Source organism: Nelusetta ayraudi, unplaced genomic scaffold, assembly GCF_046127955.1.
Source record: "Nelusetta ayraudi isolate G7.1 ecotype Tasmania unplaced genomic scaffold, CSIRO-AGI_Nayr_v1 ptg000042l, whole genome shotgun sequence".
NCBI lineage: Eukaryota > Metazoa > Chordata > Actinopteri > Tetraodontiformes > Monacanthidae > Nelusetta > Nelusetta ayraudi.
In genome coordinates this window covers 8,295,029-8,312,500 of record NW_027466092.1, presented here as the reverse complement: position 1 = coordinate 8,312,500, position 17,472 = coordinate 8,295,029, and the positions used below count along the sequence as shown (strand labels likewise).

At 41.4% G+C, this 17,472-nt stretch overlaps 1 pseudogene; it reads right to left on the bottom strand.

Moving 5' to 3' along the window:
- LOC142894295 (uncharacterized) overlaps nt 1-17,030 on the bottom strand; it is a 109,578-nt pseudogene extending 92,548 nt beyond the window's left edge.
- Between the last annotated feature and the right edge of the window lie 442 nt (nt 17,031-17,472).

Below are 17,472 nucleotides of genomic sequence, written 5' to 3'. Positions count from 1 at the left end.
CAATGGATTCTGTTTTTATTGTCTGTTTTCATCTACACGTTTGTTATCGAGGCCTTAGCTTTGTAAAATGCCAGGGTTTTTTTTTTTATGATGCCATTTTATGATGTCTGTGCGTCTGGCACAATAAAACTAATAACCCCCAGTAGATCCACTGCTTCAGCGACAAAATAAGCCTGTTCACTGGCCATGAGCACAGACCACTGGCTGGCCATGCATTTCGTGCCTACGCCTTCAGTGGAACCCCACTTTAAATATATCTCATAATACCAACAATATGACACTACGGCTCGAGAATCCATACAGACATACATATTTAAGAAACACAGACAAGATCACTATTACAGATAGTTGTATGTGACAACAGACACAAAACTCCAAAAAAGATACTTTGTTCAGACAAAGTGGCATCTTCATATGTGAACCAACATAGAAGTGAGTAAAATCCCATACCCCCCTCCCACCCCCGGAAAAAAAAAGAAAAGATAAATTGCTTCCAAAAAAGCTCAAATTTGTCGGGATAATTCTCCACAGATGTGTACTCAGTAAATATTAGGGATTTATGTGTCGCTGAGTGTGCGTTATTGGAGCAGGCAAGATGATCTCATAACAAGAACAGCTGAGGCAGCAAGTGTGTGCACAGGTTTCTCTGTGTTTGTGTACACAGTGGCTTTATTTCACAACAATGCCATTTTAAACCCTATGCTGCCAACAGAAAGGGAAGTGAAAAAAGAGAAAAGAGAACTTCTGCAAAATCTAGGTTTTACTAAAGATTATTCTCCTCTCAGAACGGCTGACGTTATTTATGCAAATGCATCAAAAGTAATCACCATTTCACGCAGGGAGATACATCAGAGTGCAGCACAGCAGTAAAAACTGTGCTTCCATTCGACCTTGGATGTTGACTCATCCTGGGTTGTGAGCATTTACTGCATGCATGACTAGACGGATTAGCGCACACAGAGATTCACACATGCATGTGGTTATTTTCTTCTGTGGTATTTGTGTTGTGATGCCGAATAATATTGTATTGATGTTGAATGAGTCTTTTTGCAGCTAAAATATTTTCTTTTTCCCCATTCAACTTCAGGATTTTCATCGATTCTTTGACTTCAGTCTTTCTACATTTGGTCAAAAGCTGTCCAGAAAACGTTTCATTTTAAAGTCCTAGCTTCTGTTAATTAATATCCAAAACATATACAGTATACAGGAAAAACAGATTTTTTTTTTGTAAATATTTTTGAAATTGCTATTGCAATACATTTATGATTGCTTTCTTAATTTGTGCAGCATTAGATCAATGAACTAAGTGTACTTCTTATACCTATTCAGGCTCTCTGATCTGAATGGGGCGAAAAACCAAAGCAACACAGAAATTAAAAATTAAATACAAAGGGCAAGACTATTTGGAGCTTTACCCAACACCCAATAAAATAATCTCAAAATCAATTGTAAAACTTTCAGGTAGCCAACGCATAGACTTTAAAATTGGTGTAATGTGGGCTCTTCTACTTTTAGTAAGCATTCATGTTTCTAAATTTTGTAGCAATTGTAACTGTGCAATATTCTACACTAGGAGTTTAACTATTAAATACGGCAATCCAACACGTTATAAGAGAAAGATGCATTTACAATGTTCTGTATATGGTAAAATGCAAGATTTTTCACTCAGTTTCTTTTCATGTATACCTCTGATTTAATGAAAAAAGTCTGAACTTGTGAAATGAGCTGCAGAAGATTATTTGCTATCCAAGACTCGATATGTAAAATGCATTTTAAAAGTGTATGAATTCGGCCATGTGTCATCAGGAGACACGACAATGTATAGCTGCATTAAGCTGCAGCTTAAGGGTGGAAGTTAATGTTGTGTATCCTGATAACATCTCTTAAAGTTAATGCATAGAGATTAAAACGTGTAGGGCCTAATATTGTATTCTGGGGACCACCATGATTAATTTTGTGAAATTAATTTTACTAGTTAAAAACCATCTTCTATCATTTTTTGGATTAAAAATGCAGATTGGACATGGGTCAATCCAATCAAAAACTGATATATTCAGGTTATTTCACTTCAGCACGAGATTCATGATGGCGTTCTTATAAGAAAAGACACTAATCTAAAGACCATCATTTAAAAATGATTAAAAGATCAGAATTTAAAAAGCTAGAAACATTTTTAAAAAGTGATATTGGGACAGGGTCAGTAACTAAGAACAGCCGGTCGCTTGTCTTGTTCAGGAATCAACAAAGTCAAGCATTTCAGTATTAACCAGGACCAACATTTCTAGTCTTTCCTCATTTAAAGGCAAACAGTTTGATGAGCTTAAATGAGGGTGAGAGAAGTTTGGTAGAATAACGTCTCTCATTTTTGAAGTGGGCTGCAAATTTTCATCAATCCTAAGGTTAAACCCAGGATTGATCCATCCACATGAGGCAGTCTCAGGCACTCTGAAGGTATAAAAGCCAAATTCCTTTGACGGACAGTAAAGGTGGAAAAAACTAACTGACAGACAGGTCATGGGTTATAAGAAGGTCTTCTGCTGTAGGTGTGCTCTTAAACATGTATAAAATTCATACAATTAATTACATTTACAAGAGTCTGAATGTATATTAATGTGTATATTAAAATCCCCTTTAACATTGGGGCATGGCACTTCTCGAAGGAATGCTAAATAAATTGAGCTCATAGAGGATAGCACAGGTTTACAAGGGTGTTAATCAGATATTTGGTACACCCAAGACTATTGTCAAGAAACACCAAATTCAGAAACAAAATGGTTAGCAGCTTCTGGCATCTCCCTCATTCATGGTGTTCAATAAAGCCCAGAGGTCTTATGTAGCAGGACAAAATGGTGTCAAGGCGAAGTTGACCTTTAGCATAGAAATGTTGTCACATCATCAATTTTATCCAGTCTGACATTTGGGTGGATTACTGGTATAACTTATCTACAAGTTCTTGTTTTGTGGCCTCAAAGATTGACACATTTAAATTGAATCGATAAGATTGAAAAATAAATCCTATGAAGCATTTGTGAGTTATCAGATGTAAAAGAATGAGATGTAGGCCACCCTGGACTTTGAGAGCATAAGCAAAGCCTGTTCACAACATTACATTGTCATCAAACTTTGTCCATTAGTTGAAAGTAAACACGTAGAAGCCACGGAGCTGATGAGAGGCATGTGCTTCACAACAGTCACCTCCTGGCTTGTTTTAAATTAAGACACAGTGCTCTCATGTTGAGACAAGTTTATCTTTTCAGAAGGGCACGCTGGAAGCTTTAATTTGTGGCCAATACTTGATTGAGCCTGACCCAATGCCAAGGCTTAAGTCACAACTGCACCCCATCTAACTTTAAATTGCTCTGGTTTGGTCTAGTTGGGATTCATGTTGTTCCTTCTTGCTTAGGCTGGAGCACCAGAGAGAAAGTTTACAAGAACACTGTCAAACTGCTTGTCTGGCGTTTGAAGTGCTCTCGACTTGTGACATTTAGCAGCTCAGCTTGCTTTCCAGTAAACATGCATGGAACAGCTAATTGGGTGCACATTGTGGAGAAGATTAGACAGGTCTGAATTATGGATCGACAACTCAATTCCTTTCTACATTGCCAAAATGTGACGGCTTCATATTGATAGCAGAAGACGCTGCTACCATCACTGCAGTGGTGTAATCTACATTCTGATTGGGCGGCTGTCAGTGGACTGACAAGCAGGATTCATACAACTGTAAAACAAATGTAAAGCCATCAACCTCGAATTAGCCTGAATTCCCACGTTCATTTCAATTGGTAAATATGTTTTTTTTTTTCTAATATGGTGAACAGAACTCACAAATGTCAGTATTTTTCTGATATATATGAATTCTTGAAGAGGATGTCTTTTGAAAAGTGAAAAATGCATTTTGCTTTATAAAGCACTATTTTTCATGAATGCTTCTATATGTCCATCTTGTCAAGTTGCTGGAAATGTGGATTTCTTTCTTGAAGATGAATAAATGGAAACAAACTTGTTCATATTTTGCTAGAACACGTTGCTCTGAGGACATAGCTACACACGTGTGCTTGAGATAATTATCTCAAGCTAGTCTTAAGCATCAGTTGTGGCCTCCAGCTTGAACAATGATCTCAATGTTTCTAGAATGACATCACATTCCATTTGCCTTAAGTGTTAATCCATCAATATCTACGGGTATCATAGTATTAAAGAAGAAGAAAGACAATATCTTGCTGGAAGAATGGGTGGGATTTAATATCAACAATATTCCAGCTTATCTGACTTACATATCGCTTGTGATCTGCAAGAAGAGTGTGAGGTTATGTGAATGAGCAAAGAGTCTATCCTCTGTCTCTGTCACCTGCATATCCAAGAGGACCCACCAAGAGACACCCATCCATTCATCCATGCATCTATCCATCCATTTTCTAATCACCACTTCTCCTGCACTCAGGCCGTTGGGGGCTGTCCCAGCTGTCATAGGGTGATGGCAGCATTACACCCTGGACAAGTGGCCAGTTTATCGCAAGGCCACATAGAGATGTTTTTAGCCAGTGGGAGGAAACTGGAGTTCCTGGAGAGAACCCTTGCAGAAAAAGGGAGATGCAAATTCCACACAGTGATCTGGACCTGAGACCTTGTTGCTGTGAAGCCAAATAGACATTTGCTATTATAGACTACAAAACAACAAAACATCCTTCTCGACTTGCCTTTAAAACGTTATACTCACAATGTAAAGTATCTTTACCATTAGAAAAAGCCGAACTGTAAAGTGCTGGCTGAAAAAGAATTGGTACCTGGGGGTTTATTTCCCCATCATAAATTCTAAGGTACGCCTGCAACTATAAAACAAAAAAATACGGCAGTTTTAAGATCCACAAACCGCATTATAGCCTCTGTCCTCCTTCTTTATAGCCCATGGGAGATTGCGCACTGAACTTTGTGTTGCTGTCTAGCTTTTGTAAAACTGAACAGAAGAGTGTATTATTCGGAAGAGGATTTATGAGTAAAATGATGGACAACACAATCATATCTGTGAACAATTAAAGGTCCTTCACTGTTGTTAATTTTTGTTTCTTGTTTATCCGGATGGAGGCAATAATGTTAAAGCGAGCACTCACTGATTTTTGGACTTGGGTACAGTAGTGTGTGTTCCCAGAGGCAGAAAGGAAACAGCTGTATTTGATATTAAGTGAGCCACCAAGGCCACAGTTGGACTGAAGCCACAGATAGAGAATTTTGGGTTGGTGGGCTGCGAACTAAGTTTGGTCTGGCCTGGAGGAGTTTGGTTTTGTTCTGGGCATGCACAAGCATTTAAAAGCAAAACATCCCTTTGTTAGTCTGAGTGCAGCATGAGTTCACCTCCGTTCAGTCTTTGGGCTTTTTGCATTCCGTTGATGGAATAATGGGTAAACAACCGCAATCAAATGTTTTTCAAATTAAATTTTGAATGCAATTTTGCATTTTAAGAGGCACATTTTATTGTCTGCAGGCATGACAGGATCTTTTCAGTACTTAGTAGGAATCTGTGTCTGGGTCTGCCATTTTTTGTATTTGCATGCAACAGGCACAAATCATAGACAAATGGTCTCTGTACTTGGCAGCCAATGGATGTATGTCTTAAAATAGGAAACAAAGAGATTCAGAAATTAGCTGTTTCCTTGTTACTATTCAGAAATATGGAAAATAAACCCAAATATTCCATTTTGCGTTTTTTTGTATTGAGAATTAATGTGGAAAATGGGAAACGCACCAAAGAAACTGGCAATTAATGTGCGTGAAATCTGAAATCTGTTTTCCTCATTTTGCATGGCTTCTTGTTGTGACAATGTGATATATCACACTTTTAAAATCAGGGTCTAAATATTTAGCATTTGCACTAAAACTGTAATAAAACCTATGAATTTTCAATTAATTAAATAAATGAACATTCATTCAGAAATCAGACATAAGGATTACAAACAATGTCTATTGCATTATTTTTCCTCAAGACTTTGGTCCACTCCTAATCATTCTCAGCTTTAGATTGAAAGCATGTCAAGCTTTGATTTTGGTTTTAAATGTCAGACACTAAAGTGGCTTCAAATAAGAATTCAACAAAAAAACAAATTACAGGAAACACATACAGACAAACCACAAATGATGTCAGAAACTAAGACTGGAGTCAATTGCGAAGGCGGCTGCATGTCTTCTCTTGCGTTTAATAGCTTAAATTTTCTCATGTTTTGGTTCAGTTAGTTGGTTGTACACTGTTTGTTACAGGCTTAATATTGTCATAGTGTGAACGAGTTGGGCATTCTGAGTTGCAAGACTTCCAATGAATTATTCTAATGAGCTTGTTAAAGATTAGAAATGGGAACTCACTGACCTCCAGGTGGTGCTGAGCAGCGGCAAGATGATTAAAGCAGTGTGTTGATACAAGAGAGATTTTCATAATTGAAAAACCTTATCGAATGCAAACCATCATTGATAGACAGTGCATGTTTCAGCCGAAGTCGTCACAAAATGCACAGGTAAAACATTGCTTGACTATCCATTTGAGATTATTGTTATTACAACTATTTGAAAATGACAAAATTATCAATGTTCCAGTTTTTCACAATGAACATACGGTTTAGGGCCAATTCCAATTCCTTCCTTAACCCTCAATCTCAACCCTCGCCCTTAACCCTTAATCTTTGGCCCTCAATCTTGGCCCTCAAAAATAAGTGCAAGGGCTATCGTGTGACATCGAAATGGGACACCCCTTGAGTGCAGTTACATCTTCAGACTGTGGGGGGCGGCCTTACGCCAAAGCTACATCCAGTCTGTCAAGAAGACAACAACGATGACAAAGAAGAAGGAGAAGAAGAAGAAGACGACGAAAAAGAAGAAGTCCTCTGTTGCTACACAACGAGGTATACAAGTAACGTGAAGCCGGGACCGCCGGTCTGGCTGACAAACATCGTAAATAAAAAAAAAATAAATGTCACGCAACAACAATGTCAATAATCCATTAAAAAGTCTTAAACTAAGACAATAAAATGGTTTCGTAATATTTATATCTTTATTAACTAAGAAAATACTTAAATTTGTAGCTCGCTTTTTTTCGTCGCCATCTTTTTCGAAGAGGTCTTGGCGAAAATACACAATGCCTTCTGGGTAGCCCTTACTGCCAAGGGTGGTGCCGGAGAATCTCAATATTGAGGGTGATACAGCCCTTAAACTCGTCTTGACGTTCTTAGAATCAGGACAGCACTTGCACCTCACGGGAGCGCGCATTTTTGAGATTGAGGGTTGAGATTGAGGGTTAAGGGAGGAATTGGAATTAACCCTTAATCTGCCTGCTGCGAAGTGAAAGCTGAACGAGTGAAGAGTTGTCTGACGCCCATCTGCTTTATTCTCCTGTGATTTAACAGCACTGTTTGAGCAATCGCCCAAAAGGAATTGCATCAACCTCAACACAGTTCATTTGTTCGCGCGAAACCAAAGATGCGGCCGCTTCTTGTTTTAAACACCGATTCTTAATGTCACAGGCGTGTTCTTGCATCCTTCTCTCCTCGTGCATCGTTGCCAAGACATCCAGGCATTTTAGTACTCGTGCAATAATGACCACTGAGCAGAAACAAGCTAATTGTCTGTTTTAGTGTTTCATGATGTTGCATTGTCTGGTAAATACTTCATGCATTAATTGAACCTTTGAAGCATGAAGCCGGTTTCAAAAGAAAGATGGTTGAGAATGATTTTACTCGACTTTATGACAATGTTACTGAAAGAAGTATTGAAGCCCTGCATCCAACCAAAAAGTGGATACGCATGCACACAAACACACCAAGACATAAAGACGCCGCAGCTACTGCCGTCCCTTTCCCGTGTGAAAGTGGAGTTGGGCAGCCGTCGACCGCCAGCCAATCTGCCGCCGGATCAAAACAGCAAACACTGTTCTGGCACCGTGCTTCTATCTGTGTTGACTGTACACTGGCCACTGTGGTTCGCACATACAACGCAACAGTGAACTCAGCCAAGTGGATTTGTGAGTGTTTGGAACTTTAAGGTGGTTCCCATGGCTGATCTCATTTTCATCTTGAAAAGGTACAGCCCCCAACATGTGTCAAATAACAAAGCCAGAGGGAGCTGCGATTGGCAATTTGATGTGCATTTGAAGCCACCGCTCCACAAAAGATCTGGTTCTCGTTACAAGAAAAAGCCAGAAGTGAAAGATTGGAGATCTGCGTAAACAGTACACAACCAATGGCATTTTGCTTCCTGTCTTCTATCTTCTGTATTGACTTCAGCCACAGAGCTAATGCAGATGTAGTGGTGTTCTGTGTGCTCTCTGCAGGCACACAGATTATTTGTTTGTCCACTCCCATACATTCTGACAGTTTAATTTGTTTCACTACAGGCACGTGAAAAAAAAAAGAAAGGTAAGTCGCTGATTGAATTTCTTTTATGTATTTTCCTAGTGTCAGGAGAAGGCCCATGTTTATAAAAAAAGAGAGCCGAGAGGGCTCTGAGGATGCTGAAATCTCTGTTACATTTGTTTGATTAGAGAAACCACAGTGTACAACAGTCTTGACCCTCTCAAACAGCAAGGACACAAACACCAATGCCACTTTGTGATTAAAGCATAAACTAAGTGGTGAGACTTGAATGACTGTGTGGGCTCTACCTTCACGGTTCCTTCTCCACCGAATCAACACTCCCACATCCTCAACCAGCGGTTGACTTTAGGCCTCCGGTTTGAGACCAGGAGCAGATCTTGCCCTCTGGTGCAGCTTCACATCAATGCTGGACTCTTCACCATGTGTTGATAGAATAAAGAAGCATTCTTAAAAGAAAAGAGAAAGAGAGAGGGAGACCAAAACAGGAGAGTGTTTAGGGATTAAAATACAGAGGGAGGAAGACGTAAGACAATGGAATACAATTGAGTCTTTACCCTGGAGAGTCGTGTTTATATCTATGGGTGAATACATAAAGTTGGCTGAGCGTGAGAAAGAAGCTCGCGGTGGTTGTAGCGCACACGGGGAAGCCGAGACAGACCTCAGGGCTCTCAGAAAGCTCAGAAATCAACGGAGGGTGGATAATCTACACACCCAGACTATTGTGGGAAAAGTGTCTTTGCTCCCCGAGTATTAAAGGGATAGGACGGGCAGTCCTCTGTGGTCCATTCAGGGCGGCAAAATGCACTTTGGTACACTTTGGCCGGTGCAAGCTGAGGAGAAAAATCCACGTTCTACAATACCAAGCCTGATTACTGCAAATACAATGGCATAGCCATAGATGTCCTGTAAGTACAATATCAAAAGCTCATAGTAAGATAATGCCTGAGTAACAAATCCAGCAGCAAATGTGATCGATCTATTCATTTATGGCCACAAGGAATATTGAGACACTTTTGTCGGTGCAATAACCTAAAATTGGCGCCAGAGGCGGAAAATGTATACAATGTAGGAAAACATCTCCGCATAAAGCCCGCAGATATGGCCACTGATGGGGAACTACACAGCCGTACACAAACGCACAACTGCGTTAAAAAAGGAGTGGAAAAGCGGTGTATTGATTTGACTAATTTCAATGTGCTGAGTCGCTATGAAACACCTGCCCCAGACACGAGCGCAGCTGTTTGTCTTGGCAACAACATTGCAACCCTGCAACCCACTGTGACCCCAATCCATCATCTACACACACACACACACACAAACACGCACGCACGTGCACACATGCTGCCAGCAGGCAGCTTTTGCGAAGACCTTTAGTGATGTGTCACATGATGTGAGAGGGAGTCCCTGGAGGGCCGGGTGTTCACCTTCATGACTCTGGAAATGAGCGTGCACACACACACACACACACACACACACACACACACACACACACACACACACTGCTGTGTGCACCAAAACCAAAACATAAGGGTGATGATACATGCAGGCGATTATAAACGTATTAAAAAAAAAAAAAATCAAGGCAGTCCTATATAATCCAAACACATGCACTTTGCAGAGGAAAGTCATCTGTCTTGAGGCCCGGCTACTCAGATAAGGCGTCACATGACCCCGCTGTCTTCTTCTGCTCTGAATGATGATTAAGGAACATGCCTATCGTGTGCCAGCGAGGGAGCAGAAGCTGCGAGACAAGATAAATGGCACATGCGCACATCCGAAGACACAGCGCGCTGCACACTCATTTAGAAGACACATCCTAAGCATGTATTTAATGTCAAATTTATGGACACACACTTCCACGCAGACAGCCTGTCTAGACACAACAATAATGGGATGCCGTTTGGATTCCAAGCAATAGAAAGCCGTCAATAGACTATAATGAGTAGTTAGAGGCTGAAACATCTAGGCACAAAGTGCACGCTTCAGAATCTGTGTGCGCAGCGCTAAGAGGATTTGCTTTTTGCAGCCTATTAAACGGCGCTTTCTTCTAGTATCCGTTCCTGCTCATTTTTGTCTTTACGTTTTTCGAGAGTCCACTTTAAACTTCACACTTTTTTTTTATTGAATCAAGTTCAATTTGCGTGATTTTTTTTCATCTCCTACATCCCGCCAGATGACATAATTTGCATTTTCAGTTCGAAAAGTTGCCGTGCGATAACACTTTTGAATTGAAATTTAAACTTAAAATATCCAGAGCCAATCAAATCACATGCAACTGGAACAATATTGTTTTGGCTGGATGTCTGGAATAAATATGCATGTGAGGGAGATGATTCTTGCACACAGCGACCCTTCTCCAGTTGAAAAATTACAACAACAAAAAATAATGACAAAAACCTCCTTTGCTGGCTGTGAACGTGCATAACAGGGGACATATTTTACCCTGCCAGGAGGGCAGGCCGCTGACTCCGAGGTACGAAACAAGATAGATTCTAGGCCATGGCACATTTATCTCCATTACTTCCAGCACCAGCAGGCATCTAAATTCTCCTGATGACAGCCCAGGGATTTTATAGTAGTTATCAGCATCATCCGCTCATATCCAAATGCTGAGCACTCCACTCGCTCAAAGTTGCTTTTTGTTCCAACAAAATAAACAGCGGCAGGATGTTCTCCCTCAAACCTCCTCATTTGAAATTGCAAGTGAGTCTGCCTCATTTAGCCCTAAATTTGAGAGTGATGCATTTTCAAGTCCCCCGACATCCGACCCACCTGTGCTCTGCATTCGCAATGACCCCACACCTGAACACCTCGAACGGCGCGGCTGCAAAATGAGGCACAAAACAAGACGGTGGCTTTGAACAAGGCTTTCCAAAATCCCCCCTGAAACTACTCGCTGCTATCTAATGTCAGCGTGACCTTTCCAAGGGCGCCAGCCACAACCGTCACTGGCGTCAGCTTGCGTTTGTTGACACTGAAGGATAAACAGCATGTTACACTGACAATAACACTGTTAATCCTGCTTAACTCAGACGAGTAGCACGTCTTGTCATATTTGGGTGACTGTAGCCCACTCAGATAAATAGTGAATGTCTGTCAGTTACATGCATGGCCTTTTTCCTCGTCGTTTATATAGTTTTAAGAATCCCTAATTGCACATGTTCAATTTATTTTCTTTTTCTTTTTTTATCCAGTGCTTTGCAGCCTCAAGAGAAATGTTTAGCCCTGTGTTTACAGGCGACAGCGCAGCTCCTCAGTCACGGCTTCTGCTGCAGCAGGTGCTTTGCTGATGAAAACCGCGTCGTCCCAAAGGACGGAACCAACACCTGGCAGGAGGTGTTGTCACAACATGTTTCAGAGAGGCAGGGTATTCAATGTTGTTGATTCTCCAGCTGATATTTGGGAGATCAATCAGAGAGAATTGTATGCCCTTTGTGACATCATAAGGGGATGATCATTTATTATTAATTTATTAATTAATTTTGTTAATTGGATGTTTTAGCGTGCACTGTCTGAAAAGAGGCAAGAGGAAGTGGTAAGCAATTGATCTCCTCATCTCTGCACAGTCCAGTGACAGGATAGAGATCAATAATGTTGGTGAATTTCGCTCAATACTTCACCATTTTCACCAACATACACAAAAGAAGCTTTCATTTACTGTAATTATTTATTACTTAATCAGTTGAAAAACTTAAAGGTTACAACCGAGATAAGCTGTTAGAGCGTGTACACTATTCAGTTTTTTTTTTTGGTCTATTTAAATAGTAAATAAACAGACCTATTCACAGTCAGTCAAAAATAGTGGCTCAGGTGTTTTCAATATTCAATTTACTGTCAAGGTTCTCTTCCATTTCAGCACAAAACACTCCAGATGCTGCCCTTGCACCTGTTGAAAAGACTTTGCTATGCTACACAGAACTTCACCCAGATAATACTATATATTACTGCCACGCATTGTTTATTAATCGTGCCTTTACGGACTAGCATGATTGCAGTGAAAAAGGCCTAACTGAATGCCCTTAAAGGCTTCGACCACTATATAACATGCAGTAAAGCACTTTAGAGCTACAAAAGAATCCATCAATGTCCCATGAGGAAAAAGCCTCTGACAATGAATCAATTCTCTGAGCACACTGGGGGAAAAAATTCAAGGTGATTTTTTTTTCCAGTTTACATCCAGAGCCGATTAACCAATGATTTCTTTTTTTCTTTCACTGAAATTTTAATAAGGTACACCTTACTAGTAACTGGCCAGTGAGTGTTTGCACTCCCCATGAGCGGTTATTTCAGTGACTGTGTGACTTTTTCCATTCTCTCCAAGCAGTCTGCCCACTCTGACCTCTGACCCCTAACATCAACAAGTGATTTTCGTCCACACAACTTCACTGGATAGTTTTTCTTTTGAGGTGCGTGAAAAACCCAGTCGGAAAGTAGTTTAGTAGAATTATCCAGACCAGCCTGTCCGGCACCAAACATGTCTCCTGCATAGCAACTTAAATCTCCTTTCTTCCCCATTCTCATCACTGGCTTTGAACTTCAGCAAATTGCCTTCACTACATCTACACGTCTAAGTGTTGATGAACCATTTTTGTTGACAGATAATTGAACATTTTACCTGATAAAGTAGCTAGTGTGTATACTTAATAACGTCTTCCTCACTTTGTAATGCCTTTGTGCAGCAGCTTTTTCTTGGATTCTCTATGTAAAAGAAAACAGGGCACTCAGCACACACGATAGTCTCCAAGTTGAGGTCTCCAAGATATTTTACCTTTTTTTTCTGCAAAAACACCCATCGCCAAGAAACTATGCCACCTATAGAAGTGCACTGGGACATTTCTGTCTCCTTTTAGTGGGCATTAATCTTTCATCCTTCCATTTCCTGACAACAGCTGGGATGTAGCAATCTGAAGACCAACTATTCCTCCATGCACAGACCACATTGCATATTTTGGCATTAATGTTTCACTCCAGGCTGTCAAAGCTTGTTTGGAACCACCTTCACCCACTAATCAAAACAATATAGATAACCCGCAGTGCTGGACAAGTCTTTCACTGTTTGTCGTGTGTGGAGAGACCGAGTCTTTAAAATGGCCGTATGTCCTGGAATACACAGTCAGCCAAAATAGTGTATACACACATCAGGAAAAGAAAAACTTGCATGGATTTTTAATCTGTACTTCTACACATGAAGATACTTGTAGAGGCCAAAAATATCTCATGATGTCTCAATAAATTCGGTATTGGACTATTTATGCAATACCAGATAATTAATGTGTGTATACATTATTTTGGCTGACTCTGTATACACACACATATATTTACTTAACGTGTAATATTTTGACCGTTACTGATTTCCCATGTCTGACTTAAGAGAACATTTGCAGGCAGACTGCAGAAGGTTATATATCCTGTTGAAACAACCTTTGGTTAAAGAAGTGAAAAAAATACAATAAATACAATTCTGACCAGTCTGATGGTAGTACTGGGCACCAGGCCACAGAGGTCACTGGGCTCCATATGTGAGGAAACAACTTGGAAAGAGAAAACAGAGGGGGGAAAATGTCATTGTTCTTTCCAAAATAAACAGCACTAACTGGAGTAATTATTGTGCCAGGTGGTGTTTTGACACCGAGGGCGCTCATGCCAACAAACTTCAGAGTGAGTCGGCAGTGGTGGAAGATGCTCTGTATCTCCAGCAGGCAGAGGGTGACCTCTGGCTCCCACAAAAGCGCGGCGGTGCCGTGAAGCTGACCCTCCTCCCTACGGGGCCGGTTTCTACTGGCAGTCAGTGGGCGAGAAAGAAAATGATATTTAACACAGCACTCGAGTGAAAATGGCTCAGATAAGTGCCCACACAAGTAAGATGTAAGGAGACGACTCTGCTTAACATTGAGTAATGCAATTTAATCAGTGTTACATGGCCGCAGGTGGATCATGCAAATGCGGTAAGAGACAGAAAGGGCTGGGTGAAATAGATGCGAGCAGCACAAGAATCTGCAAGAAAAAAAAATGTATGTGATAAGAAAACACCAGAGACTAAATGTATTCCAGGTCACAGCCACTGGATTTGTAAAGGAGGCCATTTGCATTCAAGGACGTCCTCAGTATGAGTCCAAAGGGAGGCAGAGTCAACAATAGGATGGATGTCTCGGAAAGGGGAACTCTGAAGAGAAGGTGAAGCCAGACGTGTGAAAAGGCAACCGGTGGTTCACCTCAGCCAAGTTAAAGGGCATCGACTTGCTTATGTTGAGGGTGTTGTTTTCTAAGCATCCTCACTCTGAAGCTGAGACCAAGTCTTAGTCATAGAAAATTAAAGCCAAGAATTTTGAAGTTCAAGGAAAAAAAAATTATTTTCCTAACAGAGGGAAATCTTTGATGTGACGCAAACCTTAAACCTTGAGAATTTAGTGAAGTAATATTGGAGATGCGGAGACAGAGACATGTTGCAATGTTGATAAGACCAAGGGTGTCTTTGCACTGCTGCTGGATTGCTGAGATTTAAATTCTGAAATCCCTTGTTAGTTTGATTGGTCTGAGAATACATTGACAGCTTTTACTTTTACTTGGGGCAAAACTAAGATGGAATTGTAGGAAGCTGTGTTGCAAAAATACTTTTCTTCTTGGGTAGCATCTTTTTTGCTTTTCTCCAATTGTTTGACGCATGAGCTCTGCGGCCCCTCGCACCAGTAGGAACACTTGAGCTGCTGCTACCTGGCTGAACTCGCAATAAAAATCGGATTTGTCCACTTGACAAGTGGCAGAGTTCATCCAATCAGCCTCCAAGTTATATCTTCCTTTCCCAGTTGCTTTCTGTGGCTGCAGGTGGACACGGACTAATGCCAAAGATTCAAGAAACCTTCCACGTGCATTGGAGGGCAAATCAAGGCACGATGATGAGACGCATTTTCATCAGAGAAAACGGATTGCACGAAAAAACTAAATGAGTATGGTTAAATCGGGAGAGATTTATCATCAAGGTCAAGCTCAAGTTGCAGATATATTTGGGAGCATCACAGAAAGTGGCAGCATGGTCACAGAGACGTGGGCTCAAGTAGATGGTGCTGAATACATCCGACACCTGTTTCTGCAGTGAGAGGCCGCAGGGCCGCAGGAAATATGGGCTGTGATGTTGGCTGTGCAGGTGTTTCATGATTATTTTATGGTTATTTGAGAGAGCAATTTACCTCTCGGAACCTTTGCACGAAGGGTACCAGCCTGTACAAAAAAACTAACAGACAAAAAAAATTATTCAAGAGAAAGAGCAGCGTGAAAAGTCATGCTGTCTTTCAAACAGAGGAGCACCTCAGCAATTTTGGTGTTGCTGCGCTAACTGTTGCAGAATGTTAAAGAGCACAACAAAAAAAAATGAAAAGAAAAGGGGTAAAAAGAGCATGCTACAGCAGTGGCACACCGCCATCCAAGCTGGCTTGAGGGATAAAGGTCAGAAAATGATCTGTCATTGGCATAATTGTATCCCCCGAAGTTGTGTATCGGTGGCCCCGGCGTTTCACAGATTGCTTTTCACACTTCATTCTTCCCCTGATGGAAAGGTAATCCTGAAGACACAAAAGTTTATAGTGGCCACTCACAGAGGAAATGGAAGTTGGGGGGTTGGTGTGGGGGATGGGGGCAAAGGAAGAGGGAGGGGCCCGCTCAATTGGAATGGAGTCGGCGCGTGACCTTAGCAACACTCAAAGATGGGTCTTCCTGAGCACATCCCAAAAAGTGATGCAAACACACTGTAATTGCAATCCACTGGGTGACCTTTAGCAGCCCGGGAGTAGTGCAACCTGGGAGTGCGCTTTCACGTGTTTTTATTTCTTATCTAGGCAAACAGGAGCAAACACAGCTTTGATTTCTCTCACTCGCTTCCTGACAGCTGTCACTCCGGACTCAAAACTATTGCAGAGGAACCTGGCACGCCGTCCACACTCTGTCACCATGCAGAAAGAGGAAACAGCTCGGTGCCTTCACTGCACCATCCATCATTCTTCTTTTTTTTGTTGTTTTATAGCCACAAATAAAGACCAACACAATTCTTCAATACTGACAAGGAGTGAATACATGCCGTTTCATGAACCACTATGTATAGCCCCGAGGCTCCAAACAAACATGCACGTCGCACTGTGCATTCGCTGGCACGAACGGATTACAAAAAGAACACAAGTGAGGCCAAATGAGCTCAATTTTCAAGGATGCAGGAGCACCAAGAGCATTTTGTGGATATTTAATAATTGTGCAGAGATTTATTCACTCTTTATGAAGACCTTATTAAGTCAAACAATTTGTATTATGCAGAATTTAATGGGTCTGATGCGAAGAAGAAGGGAAAACTTTCACATTTCACTCAGTTGCTAGTATTGGCACTCTGGAGAGGACTGCACCAATCCCCTCCAGAGATGCGTCCACCTCTACAACAAATTGTCGTTGGGGATCTGGCTTCGACAGGATCGGAGCAGTGGTGAAGCGAACCTTGAGGTCTTGGACCGCAGCCCCGGCCTCTGGAGACCAGGCGAACCGCACCTTGGAGGAAGTAAGAGCATGTAATGGAGACGCTATAGCGCTGAAGCCCCGGATAAACCGCCTGTAGAAGTTAGCGAACCCGAGGAACTGCTGAATCTTCTTACGGCTATCAGGAGTGGGCCACTCGGCTACAGCGCAAACTTTTGCCGGGTCCATCTGAACCCTTCCAGAGGCTACAATGAAGCCGAGGAAAGAGACGGTGTCGGCATGGAACTCACTTTTCTCCGCTTTGACATAGAGCTGGTGATCTAAGAGTCGTTGCAGAACCGTGGTTACATGTTTTCTGTGGGTGTCAAGGTCGGGTGAATATATAAGGATATCGTCTAAATAAACACACAAAGTGATCTAAAAAGGGTCTTAACACATCATTGATCATGGCCTGAAAAACTGCGGGAGCATTAGTTAAACCAAAAGGCATGACGAGGTACTCATAATGTCCATTGGGAGTGTTGAACCCTGTCTTCCACTCATCACCCTCCCTGATTCTCACGAGATGGTATGCATTGCGAAGATCTAATTTTAAAGATCTTAGCCTGTTGAAGTTGGTCGAACACAGAGGACACGAGAGGTAAAGGATAGCGTTTTTTTAATCGTGATG